We start from the raw sequence: 21398 nt of genomic DNA on the forward strand, positions 1-21398 counted from the left end.
CTTCATGACATTTGTTTTACTTTGCATCTTTCTTCTTTACTAAAGGTGGGTCAGTGGAGGTTTTATATTTCAGCTTTGAAAAACAAAGTATCCAGGACTATTTGCCCCAGGAGGCCAAGAAACCTCTTACAAGAACCTTAAACATTTTTGGTTGCCTCTGGGGGTTGTCCGCACCCTCGGGTAGCTTTGGGGTCGAGGTTTCCAGCGTTAGGTTGGGCTTGGAGTAGAGCTTGCCTCCCACGGGGGTGGTGGGTGTGGGCTGCACTTCCCGCAGCCACTTCAAACAAATCTCTGAGGACAGAGGGACAGAGGGACAGAGGGACTGCGTTCTAATACGGATCTCCGAGGTATGGCTCCGTGAGGCTTGTGGGTACTAGCGGTCCTTTAGTGGGCGCCTTTCCCCCTCGGGGCCGACCACCTCCCTGGGGACGATCCCAGGCAGGAACGCGTCTGCAAGAGCGCTGCCCTCCCGCGGCTCGCACGGGCCCCTTTGAGCGCAGCTCGCGGCCTTGCCGGTTGGGGGCGCTCTCCCGTGGCAACGTCGAACGCCCCCGGCGGGGCAGGGCGGGGCGGGGCGGGGCCGCTGTCCCTAGGTCCCTCCTTCGCACCGCCAAACTTTTCCTACGGCTCTGGGCGTGTCGCAGCGGTAGCTGGAGAGGAGGCGCTCCGCCGCCCGCCCGCCGCGTCCTCCGCTGCTTCTCCGGCCGGAGCCCGGCGCCCAGTCGCCCCGTCGCGCTCTGCCCCGAGGGCATGCGGCAGCCGCAGGGGCCCCCGCTCCCGGGCTTGGCGGCGCGGGTGAACGTGAGCGGTGAGTGAGGGTCCGGGCACGGGGAGGCTACCCTGAGCCGCCGTCACCAGGGCGTGCGTCGTGGGGAGGCCGGGGCGCAGGGGCGCTTGCGGGGCCCCAGCCGGCGGCTTTTCGGGGTTATCTGGCGTGCAAGCCTGGGCTCCAGACCCACTCCAAACCCCTGGGACAAGACTCTCCCGGCGGGTGTATGGCACAACTCGCTCTTTTCCCACCTTTTTCCCCGCTAGGAGCAAAAAGCAATCTAGAGGCAAAATCGGCGTTGCGTCCGCTGCTGAGGGCTGGCAGGCTGGGCGCAGAGGCGAGGAGAGCGCGGCACGGGTTGCCTCTGCCTTTGCACATGTGGTTCTTTCCAAACTCAGTCTCATTGCCGTCGATGATGATTAGGAAACTGGGGTTCTCTCGTGAAGCCTAGGGATATAACATTTTTCAGCCTCCCGTTACATCTGGTACTGTGCTGTGTCCGTTGGGGAACAGCTTGAACCATGTGCAGGCTTCCAGAGATTTGGGAACTAGTAACTAGCAACACTGTCGGGGTTGTTTGTTCAGGGTATGCCCCCTCACCACCACGAGACAAAAGTGCTTTTGTTCTGTAGCAGAGTTACTTTATTGCTTTCCCTCAACAAGTTGCAGCTACACAAAATTGCTTAGAAATTCCGCACGCATGTAATTTGAGGAGTGACTGTGAATATTGGAAACAATTTAGTCTTATTAAGGTAATCATTAAAATGGCCCTGAAAAGCATTTGTAGGTTAGTTTTTAAATTAATTAATTAATTTATTTATTTATTTTTGAGACACAGTCGCGCACTATCGTCCGGGCTGGAGTGCAGTGGCGTGATCTCGGCTCACGGCAACCTCCGCCTCCCAGGTTCGAGCGATTCTCCTGCCTCAGCCTCCCTAGTAGCTGGGATTGCAGGCGCCTGCCACCACGCTAGGCTAATTTTTTGTATTTTTAGTAGAGACGGGGGTTCCTCTATGTTGGCCAGGCTGATCTCGAACACTTGACCTCGTGATCCACCCGCCTCGGCATCCCAAAGTGCTGGGATTACAGGCGTGAGCCACCGCGCCCGGCCAGGTCAGTTTTTTTAAACTGAGTAATTTCCACAAACTGTTTCCCCCGTAATTTGTTACTGTCATTACAACGCTTTTCTTCCTCCTTCTTTTCCTCTCAAAGTAGCATTACCTGGTCTTGAGATGTTGTTTAGAAATAAAGGGCTTCCTCACGGTTCCAACTTAGTCTGTATGAGAGAATAAAGTAAATGTCAATTACAGACAGACAGTCCATCTCCTCTTTACAAATTCAATGTACCGCACAACGTTTCATTAATGCATGGACTTTTGTATTGCTAAGAAGAGTTGTTGGATTTTCCAGTGATCCATCAACAGTTGCTAACCCTGCTTTCCATGGACAGTGGATCCGATATTATTTAGTGGCCTGAGTCCAGTAAACAGAGTTTTCCTCTTTTTGGGACAGAAGCGATATGGTTAGAAACACACACCTTGGCTCTGTAAACCCAGGCTTGTCTAAACAAACTGGACTGTTCTAAAAAGACGAGCAAGCAAACCCTGCCAGTCAGAGTTGTGTACTTGAGATAAGCTTCCAGAGTTGTCTCTTGTGCCTTGAGACAGTAAGGACCTAGTTATCCTGTGGAGATCTGGACGTCTAACCATTTGGACAACACTTACATTGATTGTCACTATCATATAACTAGGAAAATAAGTCATTTTGGCAAAAATTTTTTCTTTGTCTTTAGAATTCGAAACTTTGAGGTTTTGATTTAATTACATATGACACCCCTCTTGTCTAAACCTTTCAAATGCGTTTATCAACTACCACTCTTTTTTTTTAAATCAGATCAGACCTATTTTAGATATGTTGCTGTTCTGCAAGATATTTGTTAGAACAGGTCTGCATATGTTTTCTATGAATGGAGACTGAATTGAAAACATTGAAGTATGAGATTGTTTTTCACGTGTGTTCACCGGAATCTACTTAAGAAACTACAGCATGTCATTTTTCAGAAACACACGTGCACAGTGGAAGAAATGCACACACAGCATTTTAGCCAGGCAGCACCCAGACGCACACTCTCAACATCACTTGTACACACATGCCTAAGGCTGGCTGCTTCTCCTCCAAGTTTCTCAGCCTGCTGCTGAGGAGCAGCAGTGCGTGATAACTTAAGACCAGCCTCTTATTTCTTTGGGCTGGGGCAAGGGGAATCACTATACCTCAAATGGGAATCATTGTAACTCAGATTACCCATTAGCCATTCTCCTTGGAGTATACATTAGTTTAAATGCTTTCTGGCGTGTGATTATACCCAACAGAGTGGTTAAGTCTTTGCAAGCTTCCAAATGGCAGAGACCAGGCCCAAGGCATTATTAATGCGGTATAAAGGGAAGACCAAGGCTTTGCAGTCAGACCAGCTTTTGTTCCAGTCCAGGCTTTGTGACCTTGGGCACATAGCTTCACCTCTCTAAGTCTTAATTTCCTCATCTGTAAAAATGAAGATTATATCCATCTCCCAAGATTAAAAGAGAAAGCAGTGAGCCTGGTCTGTCATATACAGGAAGTACTCCTTAAATGCTAGTTGCCCTCTTTTCCTCCTAGATAAAAATTTAAGTATTGACACTTGTGTAAACATGGGTGCAAATGTATATTCTGGTAAAAGTGCAAAGATAGATTTCTAAGCCTTAGGTGACTTAGAGATGTTATACACACTTTTCTTACTTGCTTTCTCTTTTCCTGGCCATGGGCCTTTTGTTCCTCCCTTCGTCATTCCTCCTGCAGGTACTGAGCCTCCCCCTTTCCGGCCTTGATGATCCTTTGTTCCTCATCCTGGATTCTGTATTTGTGGAGGAGTCACCCGGAACTCAATCCTGCTATGGATGGCAGAGGTGGTGTTGGGGCTGGGGAGCTATCTGCATAAGTGCAGAGACTTTGTGCTTTTACAAACGGTGGACTAGAGGTACTTGGAGCACAGGGTTCTGTCTTTGAATCCTAGTCCCACTTTTGTGAGTTCTTGTGACCCTGAATAGATTGTCATGTTTTTTTTTTTCATTTATATGGTGGGGATAATAATTACTTTTCTACCTGTCTGCATGGATTGTTGATGGGTTCCATTAACTTATGTATGTGAAAGAGCTTTGTACCCTGTGAAGAGCGTATAAACATTGGAATTAAAGAGGCAGGGCATCCAGATGTGGGCCACCTCAGGCAGGCCCACTCAGCTCTGGCTATTGGGGGTTGGCAGTATCTCCACAAGCATGTTTTGAGTGCTAAGGGGGCACTGCTGCAGTTCTTCCATATTCCTCTCTCCCGTCCTCTGATATCATACTGGACTTCGAGGAGGAAATAGCATCAAAGGTTGAGAAACTGCTCTGTGGGGAATATGAGAGGAAGACAAATTTCAGGACTGAGGTTACCCAACACTACATGATCAAAGGCATAGGGCAAAGTTCCAAAGAAGCTTTAATTTCGTGTTGGAATTACCTGTACTGTCTGTGCATCTCAGTTCTTAGTGGACAAACACAAACAGCTGGCCACCCATCCCACAGGTCAGGAGGAGAGTGCTGATGGCAATGTTGGACAATGTATTGGGTCCACCTATACCATCCTCACACCCCTGTGCCTTCTTGCTGACTTGGGTGTCTGGTTTACTCTGCAAAGTTCTAAACTGACCCAAGGCATTGCCCCCCCCCACCCCCAAATTAAGCTAATTACTTAATTCAGTCTGAAAGATATTTATTTCTCTCTACCTGTCCTGGCAAGCCAGCTGGGGGGTGGGGGAGGGGATTGAGTGGAAGGTTCTGACATCCTGGGTTATACCCACCCCCCTCTTTATCACCCCCAGTCTTATGTCCTCCTCTTTATTCCTCTTCCTTGGCTGGCCTCCTGTCCTATCTATCTACAACCTTGAACTCCTCCCTTGCCCATGACCCCTGATACTGCCCTACTCCCATGATTCTGTCACCCCTCCTCAGATGTGAATCATTTGTACACCTCAGGCTGGGCCAGACTGGGTGTCACTCTGGAAAGCAACCTGCCCAGCACAGCCTGCCCCACCCCTTCCTGAGGATGTTCATCAGCCCCTGTAATTGCTCATCAGCTAGTCGTGTGTCTGCATTGTTCCCTGGGACATTAAGCTGGAGCTTCTACTAGCCCTGGCCTTGACTCACCCATGTGCAGATTGACCAAGGTGTTATCAAGGGATGGCTTGGCAGGTGGCAGGGCTGGGTTGGAGGGCACATTAGCCCCTCCATAAGTGCACTAGTTGATCCAAAGGCCTTCCAAGCAAACATGCAGTCTAAATAAAAGCAGTGTATTTGCTTTATAAATGCAGCTTTAAGGCAAGCCCCTGGTCTCCCCTTTTAAGCCAAGCTGTCCCGAAGCACATCCTCTGTAGAAATTCTGGAGCTGCCCCCAGACAGACTCAGACCACGTAATTCAAAGATAGGCAGCGGAGTCTATCAGCAGCATTCACTCCCTAAGGAGGTAGAAAGCCAGAGTTAAGGCTCAAAGCCATTGGCAGTGACTAGTTATAGAAAACCAAAGCAAGGGATCAAGTATAGAATTTATTGGGAGCACATCAGTGAATCATTTACCTCCTGCCCTGCTTGATTTTTAGTAAGTCAGTTCTTTGAATGGGGGTAAAGAAGGCCTTTCTCTGGACAAAAACTATCACATGGGTCTGGTGAAGAGAAAATAAATAGTATAATCTTTCTCTATGCTCCATGGCATTAGGATTGAAATCTCAATTTCTCCGTCTCCCTCCCTCCTTCTCTCTGTCTCTGCCTTTCTCTCTCTGTGTGTGTGTGTGTGTGTGTATAGATATATATATATATAAAATATACATCATCAGTCTTTATTTTGAAAGGAAGTCATAGACATTATTCTTCATCACTCTTGAAAACACTCCAGCATAAAAGAAAAAAAACATGCACTCTGTCCTCCTATATAACCAGCATACACCCATCAAATCAGGAATTGGACATTGGTACAAAACACTATCATCCAATCCACAGAGCCCATTCCTGTTTCATCAGTTATCCCCCAAATGTCTCTTCTACCTGTCTGATCTAGGATTCATGTTACATTTAGTTACCATGTCTCTTCTGGAATGGTTCCTCAGACTTTCCCTGTTCCTAAAGTGCTTGCAGTTGTATAGGTCCTGCATGCTGTAGGATGACTCCCAACCTGGGTGTATTGGGTATTTCTTCACAGACTGACTGAGGTCATGTGTTCTTGGCAGGAATCCTTCAGAAATGAAACTCGGTTCTTCTTAGCTTCTTACAACAGAAGGCACATGGTGCCAACCCATCCCTCCGCTGGGATATTGACCTCAATCACCTGGTTATGTTGGTGTCTGCCAGATTTCTCCACCTTAAATTCGCCATTTGTCCTTTGTTTCCCCAAAGGTGTTTGAAAACACCTTTGTACTAGTGTTTGTGGGGAAGTATTCTAAGGTTATGCAAATAGCCTGTTCCTCATTAAGCCTGTACCTACAGAAACTACCATTTATTGATGACGTCTGCCTGAATCAGCCACCTCTATGAATGTTGCCAAATGGTGATTCTTTTTTTTAAGACAAGGTCTCGCTCTGTTGCCCATGCTGGAGTGCAGTGGCATGATCTTGGCTCACTGCAGCCTCAACCTCCTGGGCTCAGGTGATCCTCCTGCCTCAGCCCCCCAAGTTGCTGGAACTACAAGTGCACACCACCACACCTGGCTTATTTTTTTTGTATTTTTTGTAGAGATGGAGTTGGGTTCACCACGGTGCCCAAGCTGATCTCGAAATCCTGAGCTCAAGTGATCCACCTGCCTTGGCCTCCCAAAGTGCTGGGATTACAGGCATGAGCCCCTGCACCCAGCCTCAAGTGATGATTCTTTATCACCGTCACTCTTTCTACATTTGTTAGTTGGCATTCTACTATAAGGAAGAACTTTATTTTTCTGTTATGTTTTTATTAAGAAGTGTTCATGGATTCCTTATGTATTCAATAAGTTGAAGTCTCACGATTGTTTTTTATTTTAATGCTCAAATTGTGCTCAATTTGGCCAATGGGGACCTCTTGAAGCTGCCTCCTGTGTCCTTTTAACACATCCCTATTATTCATTGAGCATTTCTTTATTTTCTGGCTCCACCAGATGATCTGGGCTCATCTTGTACTTTCCTTGACCTAGTTAGGCCTCCCTTTTAGTAGAGAATGGTACTTTTGTCTTATTTATATTTTATATATTTAAGGCTTACAACATGATATTTTCATGTATTTATCTTGATAAACATAGATGTAATGAAGTGATTACTACAGTCAAGCAAATGGACATGCCCATCATAGTTACCTTTCTTGTATCTGTGATAAGAGTACCTAAAATCTACTCTCTTGGCAAATTAGCAGAATACAATATTTATTAATTTTAATTTTTTTAGAGACAGGGTCTTGCTCTGTCCTACAGGCTGGAGTGCAGTGGTGTGATCATATCTCACTGCAGCCTCTAACTCCTAGGTTTGAGCAGTCCTCCTACCTCAGCCTCCCAAGTAGCTAGGACTCCAGGTGCTCACCACCATTCCCGGCTAATTTAAAAAATATTTTTTAGAGGAGGGGTCTTGCTGTGTTGCCCAGGCTGGCTTCCAACTCCAGCCTTGAATCATCCTCCTGCCTTGGCATCCCAGGTGCTGGGATTACAGATGTGAGCTACCACGCTCAGCCTCAATACAGTATTAGTAACTGTAGTCCTTGTGTTGTACGTTAGTGGAAACAGGGAAAAACAGAAGATGTAGATTAAAAGGTACGAAGTTGCAGTTACGTAGGATGAATAAGTCTTGAGATCTAATATACAATATGAGAATTATATTTAGACACCAATACATAGAAGGTTGATGTGCCCATTGTTACTGGGGTATTATTGCTTCTAGATCTCTCAGAGGACAGAGCTAGGAAATATATGGGTATATGTGTACACACGTTTATAAATTTTTCTATATTAGGCTGTGTATTATAAAATCATGATTCATACTTACACCTACAATTTCAATCTACCACCCAAAGAGCTTTCTGTTCTTCCCCCTTTATATGTTTGTACGTATCTTCTCTGGCAGTTAGAAAACCTGACTCTCATTATCTTCAATATTTTTGCTTATTTGCATAAAGTAACCAGTCTTCCAAATGTGAAGGTCATCCTGCCTCCTCTGTGTCCACCACCTTTGCCACTGCCTCTTGTCCTCGGCTGCCAGGCCTGCTAGCCTGTGTCTCTGTGTAGCTTAATCATCAGTCTCCAGTCCCTCTAGCTCACAGCTTTTCCCAGCCATAGCTCATGCCTCTATCTCCCCAAACTCCCCAGCCTCACGTTGCGTTCCCAGCTACATGCTGATTGCTCTGTTCTGCGGAAGGAAGAAAAGAGAAGGGAAAGGAAGAAAGAAGATAGGAATGGAAGGAAAGCAAAGAGGAATAGTGTATATATTTTAAAGTCTTATTATACATTGCCAAATTGCCTTCCCCCAAAGTTCTATCAGTTTACATTCTCACCAACATGTTATAAGGGTACTATTTTCCCCACGTTCTTGCCAACACTGAGTAATAGCCACTTGTTTAAATGTTGTCAATCTGATAGCACTCTGCTTTTAGCTCTATTACAGCTCTGCCACATTTAACCCTGTATTATATGTCTCATCTCACCCTCTAGGTCAGGATTTCTCAACCTTAGCACCACTGACATTTTGGACTGGATACTTCTCTGTTGTGGAGAGCTGGCCTGTGCATTGTAGCATGTGCAGCAGCATTCCTGGCCTCTGCCCAGTAGATGCCAATAGTACCCCCCTCCCCCAAGTCATGACTGATGCAGATGTCTCCAGATATTGCTAGGAATCCCTGGGAGGAGGAGAGGATTGGCCCTGGCTGCTCTAGATAATGAGTTTCCTGGGGGAATTTTGCATCTTTATACATGTCTTCATGCACCTCTGTCTTTGACTTACATATGGTGAACAGTGAGGGAATGTTAGCTGGACAGGGATGAGAGGAATAAAAGGTTAGGTAGAATCCACTACAACAGGACCAGTGGAACTTGTTCATTGCAAGTACGCAACTTTCCACAAATGCAAATTCCAGGAACATCCAACAGAGGGAAGTGAAGAGGAATGTCAGCAAGGTTAACTTGCCATGGATTGCTACCAGGTTGTTACTTGTCTTTCTGAGTTCATTCTCGCCCCAGTTTCGTATAGACAGACAATGAGGTCTGTGGCCTATCTCAGCTGATATAGTCTATTTTGTTGATGGGGAAAGTAAAATGCTTTAGGAGAAGGTGTTAATTAACGTCATTTAACATTGTAGAGGTAAACTGAGTTTCTTCTGAGCTTTCTCTGAAACAGGCAAACTGACTAATGGTTGCTAATTTCTATGATGTATTTAGAGTTTTACTCTGATATTTTCATTTGATTATATGGATTTTCCCCCATAAACTCTTATCAAAAATTCTAAGGAGAGATGTGCTTCAAGATTTTTATTGACATTTACCGCAAACATTATGTTAGAAATGCAAAATGCTCGTTCCCCGGTGCCACAAAGAAATAGCGCTTGAACATAAATTTAATTCTCTCATAAAAAAAATGGTGGTAGAAAAAAACAGATATTCACATGCAAAAGGGCATGACCCTGGAGCTAGCCAGACTGAGTTTAAAGCCTTGCTTACCAAAAAGTTAGTTATCTTCTCTATCTTAATTTCCTCATCTACAAAACGGGGATAATAAAGGTAACTTCCTCCTAAGGCTGTTAGGAGATTTAAAGAAGGTGAGTAAAAGGCAACTTTTACTTTCTGCAGAAAGCAGTCTTGCCACGAGAGTACACCAAAGGAAAAGCAGACATATTTATCCCTTACACATTTGGGTTGTCCTCACTGCTGTGTCCTGCATCCATTGGCCGGAGCCAAACCTCACAGTCTAAACTGATACCCGATTTGCTAAGAGCCTAAAACTTTTTTAGATAGGTAAAGGCAAGGGAGAACAAAGGAAAAGGGGAAGTTGCTTACGAAAGATTTAAAGAAGTAATAACATTTCCAAATAAGAAAGGGGCATAGGCTGTGAGCTGGAACATGCCTGGGAGCATGTCCAATAGCCACATAGGATAGGGCTTAACAAAGAGTTATTAGCACAAAGCAAGGAGGCTTGAAGAAAGTTTTTAAAAGAAACTATTATTTCTAACATTTATGATTTATTATTTAACAAGAAGGGAATCTTTGAAGAGGAAACTTTTTACTTTCTGCAATTATATTTCTTCTGGATTCAGTAAATGTTTGCAAAAGGCATTAATGTCATTATGGAGAACAAATCTACGTCTTTCATTTCTCTGGGGGTCAGGCGGCAGAGACTTTGCTTCCAAAAAAAGGCTCCAGTGGTCAGTACTGTTAAAAAAAAAAAAAAAAAAAAAGCCCTGGGCCAGAAGGATGAGGGCTGGTCAGGGTGAATCAGTCCCCAATTTCTAGATTTCTTCTCTGTAAAATGGAGAATGCTGCACTGCCCATCTCACTGTGGGATCAAATGGGGAAAGAGATGTAAACTTTGAAATTTGTTCACTAGTATATCAGTGAATGTGTTTTGGTGGATTACTCCAAGATCCTGATGGAGTAGTTTAGAGGAAGTGTAGTAATATAGTAAGAATGTTAAACATTAGGTTTTCAACCCAGCTGGCTAAACCCCTCTTTCCTGATTGTACACATTCATCTGGGACTCTGGGACTAAAAGGTAATGAAAAGCACCAGCTAGTGACTCTGGCTAGAGTGGTAGAGGAGAGAAGGCTTTGGCTTTGGGGTGGTATTGTGGTGACCCACCCAGTGTGAGGGAAAGGATTCTTCCTTTGGTCTCCTCTTCCCAATATTCTCTGTTGGGGTCCCTTTTCCCCAGCCTTTTGGGAACAAGTTCACCCTGGAGCTCAGTGGACTTTCTCTGACTCCTCTAGACCTTGGAGTGGACTGGGGCTTTACATTTGCTATGTCATTCACTTTGTCCCACTAACCTGACAAGTTAGAGCTTATCTCCCTTTTACAAAAAAGGAAATCGAGGCTCCATTTCTCAGATCCCACCGATAATAACAATAAGTAAATTACAACTGTTTGTTAGGGGCTATTCCAAGCACCTTCTTTAAATCTCCTAACAGCCTTAGGAGGAAGTTACCTTTATTATCCCCGTTTTGTAGATGAGGAAATTAAGATAGAGAAGATAACTAACTTTTTGGTAAGCAAGGCTTTAAACTCAGTCTGGCTAGCTCCAGGGTCATGCCCTTTTGCATGTGAATATCTGTTTTTTTCTACCACCATTTTTTTTATTATTATACTTTAATTTCTAGGGTACATGTGCACAATGTGCAGGTTTGTTATATATGTATAGCACCATTTGTTGAAGACACTATCTTACCCTTGTCAAAGATCGGTTGATTATGTATGTGTGGGTTTATTTTTGGGTTCTCTAGTCTTTTCCATTGGTCTATATGTTGGATTTCATGCCAGTACCATACTACCATACATAGCTTTGTAGTATGTTTTAAAATCAGAAAGTGTGAGGCCTCCAGCTTTGTTCTTCTTTCTTATGATTGTTTTAGCTATTCAGGGTCCTTTGTAGTTCCAGATGAATTTTAGGATTTTTTTAATATTTCTGTAAAAAATGCCATTCAGATTTTTATAGGGATTGCATTGAATCTATAGATTGCTTTGGGTAGTATGGTCATTTTCACAGTATTAAGTCTTCTGATTCATGAACATGAAGTATATTTACCTCTATTTGTGTCTTTAAAAATTACCTTATCAGTGTTTTATAGTTTTCAGTGTGTAAGTCTTTTGCCTTTCTGATTAAGTTTATTTCTCAGGGTTTTATTCTTTTTAATGCTATTGTGAATTTAATTGTTTTCATAATTTCCTTTTTTGGATTGTTTGTTGTTAGTGCATAGAAATAAATGCAACTGATTTTTGTATGTGCATTTTGTGTCCTGCAACTTTACTGAATTAGTTTATTGGTTCTAATGGGTGTTTTTGTGGAGTCTTTGGTGATTTCTTCATATAAGATCATGTCGTCAATGAATGGAGATAATTTTACTTCTTCCTTTCCAATCTGTATGACTTTTATTTATTTTTCTTGCCTAATTGCTCTGGCTGGGACTTCTAATACTATGTTGAATAGCAGTGATGAGAGTGGGCATCCTTGCTTTGTTCTTCATGTTGGAGCAAAAGCTTTCAGTTTTTCACCATTGAGTGTGATGTTAGCTGTGGGGGCCATGCTCTTTAAATACTCGGCTCACCTGCTTATCTGCTAGTGTTTGGACCTAAATCCTGTGTTCTTCTGCTGCACTGCATTGCCTCTCTTCTCCTCTCCCTCCTCTCCCCGCTTTCCACTCCTGCCTCCCTGCTTTGTTTCAAGCAACAGCGGAGTGAACATGGTGCTGTCTTAAGCTTAATCACTGCAGCACTGAGCCCATACTCAGGCAGGAGGAAATTCTTTCTTGGACTATAGTTATTTTAGTGTAGTTACAGGATGATTTTGTCACCATTCCTTGTTAAATTGAGGTGTTAGAGCATGAACGGTTAATCTCCCAGAATGCCAGTTGTGTGTTTCACCGAACTTTTTAGAAATTTTGAGTTATCTAACCTTGGAAAGTGCTGTCTGCCATTTATTGAGTGCATCCTATGTACTAAGCGTTTCCTTAAGCACTATAGAAATAATTGCTTTAATTTAGTCCATCCAACAATCCTATATAGTTGTCATCATGATTATGCCAGTTTTAGAGAAGGAAAAGGTTCTGGCCAGATCAGCAGTGTGCCAGGTGACAGCCACTGCTAAAAGTGATGTGCCTGCATCTGACCCAGGTCCAGCTGATGCCAAAGCTTCCCCTTCCCTTCCCTCACCATCCTGCCCCTACCGTGCCTCACAACCTGCCATGCTTTCCTTTAGCGTGCAGGTGAACCCAGAACTCCACAGGTCTGGCTGTCCCTTCTCTAACCTCTGTTTGAAATACTCACTCTAAAATGTCCTTTCTGTTCTTTGTTCTAACAAACATCCACTATTCAGTGGACGAGTAGAAACAAGAAAACCACAATAAAACTTCCCATTCAGAAGAATTGAAGACAAGTAACGGGCCTAAAAATGATGAAACCCTTCTGGGCAGGAATTACTAAGACCTCCCTGCCCTGGCAGTGGAGTCAGTTCCATGGTTGGTCCGTGCTTCCCCTCTCTGGGCGGTGCCTCCCAGAAGCCTTGATTTTGTCTTTGTCCCCTGGGAAGTCCTTGCTTGTTCTGTACCCACTGTGGCCACATCTGAAGGGTGTGGAAAGTGTGTACTCCTTGGGGGAGAATGAATGTGGGCCTTTCTGGGCCAAACTTGGCTTCCCTGGCACTACAATTCCTTATAAACTTGATAGACTTCTAGTCAGTTCCACAGGTCAGTTACTGCATCCAAATCCCACTCTGGATCAAGCTCTTAAGCATGACTTATTTTCCAGCTGCTGTGCTTGGCTCATCTCTCTGCCTCTCTTCAGTAGTGTGTACTCTGAGGTCCTCTGCAGCATGGACTCGGGTGGGAAGATGCACCCATACTCTGATCATTACTACAGACCTGCCTGGCATTGTCCCTTGCAAGTTTACTGAGAGGCCTTTGAGATAGGCTGAGAGTGGTAATACTATTTTCTACTCTGGAGCTACACGGGCAATTGGCTTTTCTGATTCTCCAAGGCCCTCCGTTTCTGGACGCTCTCCATTCCTTTCCACCTTTGCTTACATACTTGCAAAAAGTCTTGCCTGAGCTCATCTCTTTCTTGTCTCGCTTGCTAAAAGCTGCAAGGAGCAGCCCAAACAAGCTCATGTTCTGGTTCTGTTCAAGCAATTCTTCTGCCTCAGCCTCCCGAGTAGCTGGCATTACGGGCATGCACCACCACGCCCAGCTAATTTTGTATTTTTTAGTAGAGATGGGGTTTCTCCGTGTTGGTCAGGCTGGTCTCGAACTCCCGACCTCAGGCAATCCTCCTGCCTTGGCCTCCCAAAGTGCTGGGATTACAGGCATGAGCCACCGCGCTCAGGCCATTGTGATGTTTTGATACAGATACTATATGGTGATCAGATTGATCAGATCAGAGTAATTAAATTGCTATAAACTTTTCTGAGTGTTTATTCTCAATTTCTATACTTATTTTCTTGTTGATGGAAACTAGTACATGGACTACGTGAATTTAGGCTGCCCAAAGGCTTTTCCCTGCTGGGTGTTCAAAGTGGATCACAGGCCTGTTTATGTTCCAAATTGCAGGTAGGGAAAGGAACATGGAGGAGGGTACCTTCATTGTTTTGGGGCTGACCTGGCAGCAGCACACATTTATGCTCACATTTTAGTGGCAAGAACTTAGTCACGTAGCCACCCTAGCTGCAAGGAGGCTGGAAAATCGAGTGTCCAGTTGGGCATCCTGGTGCCCAGCTATAAGCCCATTACTTTGTAAGAAAAGCAACACATGGGCTGGGTGCGGTGGCTCACGCCTATAATCCCAGCACTTTGGGAGGCCGAGATGGGCAGATCACAAAGCCAAGAGATTGAGACCATCCTGGCTAACACAGTGAAACCCTGTCTCTACTAAAAATACAAAAAAGTAGCCAAGTGTGGTGGCGGGTGCCTGTAGTCCCAGCTACTTGGAAGGCTGAGGCAGGAGAATGGCATGAACCTGGGAGGTGGAGCTTGCAGTGAGCCGAGATCGCGCCACTGCACTCCAGCCTGGGTAACAGAGTGAGACTCCGTCTCAAAAAAAAAAAAAAAAAAAAAAAGAAAGGAAAATGTGATTTAGCAGTCTGTCCTGCAGAACATAAAGCTAAATAATAGTACAAAGAAATAATTACAAAAGAAGTCACAGGGTAATGTGCAATTATGGGCAAATGAGTTAGAACAGCTGTGAGTTTAGTACTGTACCACCCATTGCATGACTTCTTAGAAATGGAGCCTGGGGTCCTGCAGCTTCTTTAATGTAGCCTGAGGGTCGAGGCCAGAGGTTAACCATGCAAAGTTCAAGTGAGAAGAGGCTAAGAACCATTCTCAGTGGGAAAGTTCAGAAACCAAATTCCTAGGCTTGGAGCTGAGTTTGAATTCACAAAGCTATGTACAGAGTAATTGGTCAGGAGCAGATTCAAAGGCAGGGAACACTATAGTAGTCAGGACTAGGCCTCAGGTAAAGTGGCTTCAGCAGTTTACCCTGAGCCCAAGAAAAACACCAGAGAGAGGGAGAGCGAAGGGTCCTAGCCAGTGTAGTTTGGGTGGAGGCTTTCCAGTTCCAAACCATCCTGCCAAGTTGCCAATGCTTTATTACAAACAACCCCAGGGTCCTGAAGTCACCATGATTTTATCCTCTATGTTAAAATCCTGGCGTTTAAGGTTGAAACTTTTTTCCTTATGGTGGCCCACTATCTTCCAACAGCTGAGCTGAGGTAGGTTGAAAATTCATTTGAGAGTGCGTACATGCTGCCCTCATGGTGCCTTTCTTCTTGTTTTAGCTCCAAGGCACATTGGGTTCCTGACATGCAAGTGGTAGCTTAGCATGAGAGAGAGGGCGTGAGAGGTGTCAGGGCTTGTGGTAATTATTTGGGGTCATCCACGTAGAGGAAATAATTTAAGCAATAATATTTTTTGGTAGAAGAGAATTTAAAGGGAAAAGAAGAGAGGGCTGAGAACCAAGTCTAGAAGTGTCTACAATTCAAGAATTGTGGAAAAACAGGAGACAGGAATACTGAGGACATTGGGAAAAAACAGGAGAGTCAAGTCACTGAGGCGGCAGGAGGCGAGTTTGAAGAAGGGAATAACTATTGTCAACTTCCACAGTGAAACCAAAGAAAATAAGGACTGTAAACAGAAGATTTGGGAATTATTCAATCAAAGTGAATACTTTAAAAAAATTTATGTCAGATTCTGTTTGTGGTTCAAAAATCAGAGAGAGAAGGATACTAGCCCTGCTCCTAACAAATTTAGAAGTGAGGTTAAGTCAAATATTTAATAAAATATGTTGAATGTCATGTGAAGTCACAAGTATTTCTCAGCCATTTTTTTTTTCAAGAATACCCTATACTTGCTTTCTTCTGCTGTATCATCCTAACATTGTTCAACGCAATTGTCATCAGGTTTCCAAATCCCCCTATAACCAGCTAACTGAAAGTAACCAACTAACACATCGACTAGAGATTTGTTGTGCATCTACTTACTACATGCCACTGTACTGGACATGAGGGGCACAATCATGGGTAAGAAACTGTTCTTTTCCTTGAGAAGCTCATGGTCTGGTGGTAAAGGCTGACACCTTTAGGTAGGCAGAGAATGCGTATACAGTGCAACGTCAGGGGACTCCCCACCCCATCCTGTGGCTGAGAGTCCGAATCTAATAAATAAAAATCCACTTTAGGAGCATCAATGTAACATGTACAAAAATTCCAGTTGTACAGATTACAGAGGTTTGAAAGTTGAGGATTGCCTCTGATCTTCCCCAAGCATATTTGTATTCAGATTGGGAAGAGCAGGTGAAGGAACAGAGGTTAAGAATGCTACGGTGAGATGAGGCTGTGGAATATGGAAGAGCTTATTCCTGAGCCCCCTTCTCTGTGCTCTGAGCCCCCAGGCTGCTCTGTCTACTTAGGGCCTATGTCTGACTTATGTCCCCAGGGTCTAAAGATCATCTGCCGTGATAGTAGTTCCACTAAGGCTGCAGGCAACAGAGCTTTTCTGAGAGCAACACTTACCCAGCATCCCCCATGGCTAGCCAGTCACTGGAAACACCACTGTGTAGGATGAACCATAATGCACACCTAAGTGCAGGTCTGTAACTACATTTGCATTGCTTTTGCCTTGCATCCGGCTGCAGCTTCCCCTTGGCTCAGGTTGTCATTACCTTACCCCTTGCCAGACATCATAAGAAAAGTCTATTGCTTCCTTCTCTGTAGTGTCTAAATTCAAATGTGGCTAATCCTTAGAATTAAAATGTAAATCCATATCATGTATGAAATTTCCGTGGTGCACAAGGCCAGAATACAGTTAGAGTTGGAACTGATTCTGAATGACATTGAAGGACATTTGTGAGGTAGACTCCAGTATGCAGTAAACCATGCATAGATCATTCATTTACTGAATCACTTACTATCTGCAGAGAAATTTACTAGGGTTTTGATATTTGCACAGGGACATTGAGGACATCAAAAGAATTGTGCTACTGGTCCATGCCCTTGGGAATGTGATATATTCCCCTTTCTTTCTCTGAGAGTTGTTATATTTATAATTAGGAAAGGTGTACTAGATCATTCTAAAATATTTAAGAAAATCCATAACATGTATGACTTTTCAAATAACAGTTTTTGTTGTTATTACAATGTACTTTAAAAGAAGAGTTCCACAGGCAAGAGGTGAGATAGTCAACCTGGTAACTGGAGCGGCGGGGAGGGGAAACCATTTACAGAGTGAGGGCAGAGATCGTAGAAACCAACAAGAGATGGTACAGTGTCCCCGAGCTAGAAGCAGCAAGGAGTGGTTAACATCTCTCAACCTGAAAGCTAGAGGAGGGAGAAGGGGAGGCTACATGTATATAGAGGGATGCCTGACAGTGGTTAACCCAGCCAACCTACAGCAACCTGGAGGGGAGGAGGCAGGAGAAATCAGTATCTCAACCTCACCCTCCTCCCGCCTTCCAGTCTCTTGCTGTGCCTCTCATTGGCAGAAGCTGCAAAGCAGGGAAGCAGTCCCTAAGGGCCAGCCCTGTAGGATACAGGGTAGGGAGGGGAGCTGCAGGATGCATGTGATGAGATTAGGCACCACATTCAAATGTGCGTTATATTCATTGACACGACCTGGCTACCTTTACTACCAGACAGACACGGGGTAGGAGAGGGAGGCAGGCAGGAGAGGAGGGGTATGAGATATGAGCCTTCCTCTCCAGTGATGGATGCTGCTTCCTGACCAAGGCATAGCATTCTCGAGGAGCCCCTCTGGCTTGTTTGTTTAGCAGTAACAGTGCTCTTCTTTAGTATCTTTGAAGCCTTGATTAGAAGAACTGTTTCCTGCTACAGCTGCATGCTTTAAAAATATTATTTTCCGTCCTATGTAGTGTCTGAGGATTCAGACAGGCACTAACCTGGGTGTGTATGATCTCCAGAAGCAAGAAGGAGTTGCTGTAGGTCACTGTTAACCTGTTGCTGGCAACAGGATTATTTGGAACAAACCATATGGAGCAAGAGACTCCTGACTATCCTTCTCAGGACAGGAGACAGGAGACAGGTTACGAAAAATGGAATGAGAAAGGGAATATGGTACCACAGTTGGATTAGGACGGATAATTTAAACCAAAATTTTGTCTATTGTGAATTTTACAATGTAAAGAAATAGAATTTCCTTTTCATGGGAATTTGCCTTAGTTCATTTTCTGATGCTATAAAACAGAATACCAGAGACTGGGTAATTTATAAAGAAAATAAATGTATTTCTCAGAGTCTGGAGACAGGGAAGTCCAAGAGCTTGGGGCTGGCATCTGTCAAGGGCCATCCCATGGTGGAGGGGTGGAAGGGGGAGGCAAGCATGCGAGACAGAGAGGAAATCTGGCCAAACTCATTCTTTTTGTATCAGGAGCCCACTCCTGTGATAACAAATCCACTCTCACAGTAACAGTGTTAATCCATTAATCCACCTCTTAAAAGTCCTACTTCTCCGCACTGCTGCACTGGGGATTAAGTTTCCAACACATGAACTCTGGGGGACATATTTATACCATAGCAGAAGTCATTGGTATAAACAAGCACTTTGAAATGTCTCAAAATATATTTTTGCATATGACAAGGTCCTTTGTATCAGAAGAATATCTCTTTCAGCTATGAATGTTCACACTTTAAAATTTGACATTCTCGGCCGAGCGTGATGGCTCACGTCTGTAATCCCAGCACTTTGGGAGGCCAATACAGGTGGATCATCTGAGATCAGGAGTTTGAAACCAGCCTGGCCAACATGGTGAAACCCTGTCTCTACTAAAAATACAAAACTAGCCGGGCCTGTAGTCCCAGCCACTCAGGAGGCTGAGGCAGGAGAATCGCTTGAACCAGGGAGGTGGAGGTTGCAGTGAGCTGAGATCGTACCACCGCACTCCAGCCTGGGTGACAGAGCTAGACTCCATCTCAAAAAACAAACAAAAAAAATTGACGTTCTCAACCCCTTCAAACAGTAAAGCTACTGAAATGTGATTATACAATGGTCTAAGGCTTATTTGCTGTATTATAGACCATGTCCAGTTATATTATATATAAATAATATTAATTTTAAGCATTTTGATTAGCATCTTTTACTTTTTCTGTCCTTTTATGAGTCAAGGGACAAAATGTATTAGTCATCTTTCTAGCCTAATGAGTTAGACAAAGATTAAAATTTTATATAAAGCAAACACAAGTAAAGATTTGTGTTATGTTTGGATAAACTAAGTCAAGGAATTTGCTGATCCCATAAAATTCATCTGTCACCTCTTTTATTTAGTTCAATTCTGTATGTTTTCATGTTTGCTTTCCTGTTTAATGAAAATGCTTAAGACAGTCTTCGGCCATCAGGAACATCTGGGGAACAATATCTTTGATTCTAGTTGTTTATTAAACAAGTCCTAGGATAGAAGCTGTGTGTATATACCAAGACCTTCTGTAAACCCCACTTGATTGGGAGAGAACAGTAGGTGAGCCCCCTGACGTGCCACAGGCTGTCCTCCCTGCCTAAAGGGCTCCGAAACTTGTACTGACACCAGAACCTGTTTATTCTGCTAAGCTCAGGCTGCAGTTTTCCCTGCGTGTCGCCATCTCTGAGCTGAAGATGACCTGAGATGCTTAAGCTTTGCGTTTGTACTAAGTATTTTCCCAAGCATACGCATTGTACGCTTGCCTCTGTGGCTTCTCCTCTTGGAACCTCTACTGACCAGTATTATGGAGACTTTGTTGCTACGTGAAACAGGATCTAGATCAGAGCAATTTTAGGTGTCCGAGTTTAAGATTTGTTCTAAAGAGGCTGGGCAAGATGGCTCATGCCTGTAATCCCAGCACTTTGGGAGGCTGAGGCTGGCAGATCACTTGAGGTCAGGAGTTCTAGACCAGTCTGTACAACACGGTGAAACCCCGTCTCTACTAAAAATACAAGAATTAGCTGAGCATGGTGGTGGGCACCTGTAATGCCAGCTACTCCAGAGGCTGAAGCAGGAGAATCACTTGAACCCGGGAGGCAGAGGCTGCAGTGAGCAGAGATTGCGCCACTGCACTCCAGCCTGGGTGACAGAGCAGAGACTTGTCTCAAAAGAAAAAAAAAAAATTGTTCAAAAGAAGCAGAGTAACCAAACCCAAACTTTAGCAACACTGAGGGTTTAGCTTTCTGAAGAGAAATGATCGAGAGTATAAAGATACAGAAACTGAATTGTAACCCTACCCTTAACAAGCACCCCTCTAATAAACATATTCGCTTTATCCAAGAATATCAGAGGCATCTCATTCTCAGTTACAATGTCTGTTTAAATTTAATCTTGAACAAATTGCCACTCCTCTGTTTATTTTACCATATCAAAGAGTAAAGTAACTGCTTATGAAACACAGGGGCTTTATTTATTTTAAAATTAGTGTAGTAGAGTCAACAACATGCCTCCTCTTTAAAAATTATTTTTAATATTTGTTTATTTACAGAGCAGTCTTCTATATACAGAAAAATTGAACGGATAGTACGGAGAGTTCCTATGTTATACCCCCTCCCACACACAGTATCCCTTATTATTAAATCTTACATTACTGTGGTATATTTGTTGCAGTTAATGAACTGATAGGGATATGTTAATGTTAACTAAAATCTGTACTTGGTTTAGATTTCCTTAGTTCTTACCCTCATCCTTACGGTGTTCCGGGATCCCACCCAGGATGCATATTCTATTTAGTCATTATGTCTCCTTAGGCTCCTCTTGGCTGTGACAGTTTTTCAGATTTTCCTTCTTTTTGATGAGTTTTGAGGAGTACTGGTCAGAAATGTTGTAGAATGTTCCCCAGCTGCGATTTATCTGATGTTTTTCTCATGATTAGCCTGGGGTTATGGGTTTTTGGGAGGAAGATCACAGTAAACTGTGTTTTACTCTCTGATCTTCATCATGAAGTAACACATCTTATCAAGATTACAGACTAGCAACATGACTTATCACTGTTGATGTTGATCATCTGGCTGAAGTAGTGTTTGTCAAGTTTCTCTGCTGAGACGTCACTAACCCCCCCACCGCCTGCCCCATTTCCATATTGTGCTCTTTGGAAGGAGGTCCCTATGTACAGCCTACATATGAAGGAGCTATGCTCCCCCTCCTTTACAGTGGAATATCTATATTATTTATTTGGTATTCTTCTGCCTGGGAGATTTGTCTCATCCTTCCATTTATTATTTTTTCAATCGTTTATTTATGTCACTATGGACTCATGGATGTTTATTTATACTTCGGCTTATAATCCAGTACTACTTTATTTTGTTGCTTGGATTGTTCTTTGGCTTTGGCCATTGGGTCCCTCTTTTGAAGTATTATTCAGAGAGGAGTCTTTGTTTCTGGTGTTCATGCTAATAGA

The 21398-nt window shown here is 43.8% G+C and overlaps 1 protein-coding gene across 1 annotated transcript in view; it reads left to right on the forward strand.

Moving 5' to 3' along the window:
• The first annotated feature begins 656 nt into the window (after positions 1 to 656).
• LPAR3 (lysophosphatidic acid receptor 3) overlaps positions 657 to 21398 on the forward strand; it is an 81277-nt gene continuing 60535 nt past the window's right edge. The window contains exon 1 of the mRNA XM_032151984.2: positions 657 to 808. The gene's annotated coding sequence lies outside the window, so the exon portion shown is untranslated. The remainder of the gene's footprint in view (positions 809 to 21398) is intronic.

This window comes from Hylobates moloch, unplaced genomic scaffold (assembly GCF_009828535.3).
Source record: "Hylobates moloch isolate HMO894 unplaced genomic scaffold, HMol_V3 SCAFFOLD_5, whole genome shotgun sequence".
In the NCBI taxonomy this organism is placed as follows: Eukaryota; Metazoa; Chordata; class Mammalia; order Primates; family Hylobatidae; genus Hylobates; species Hylobates moloch.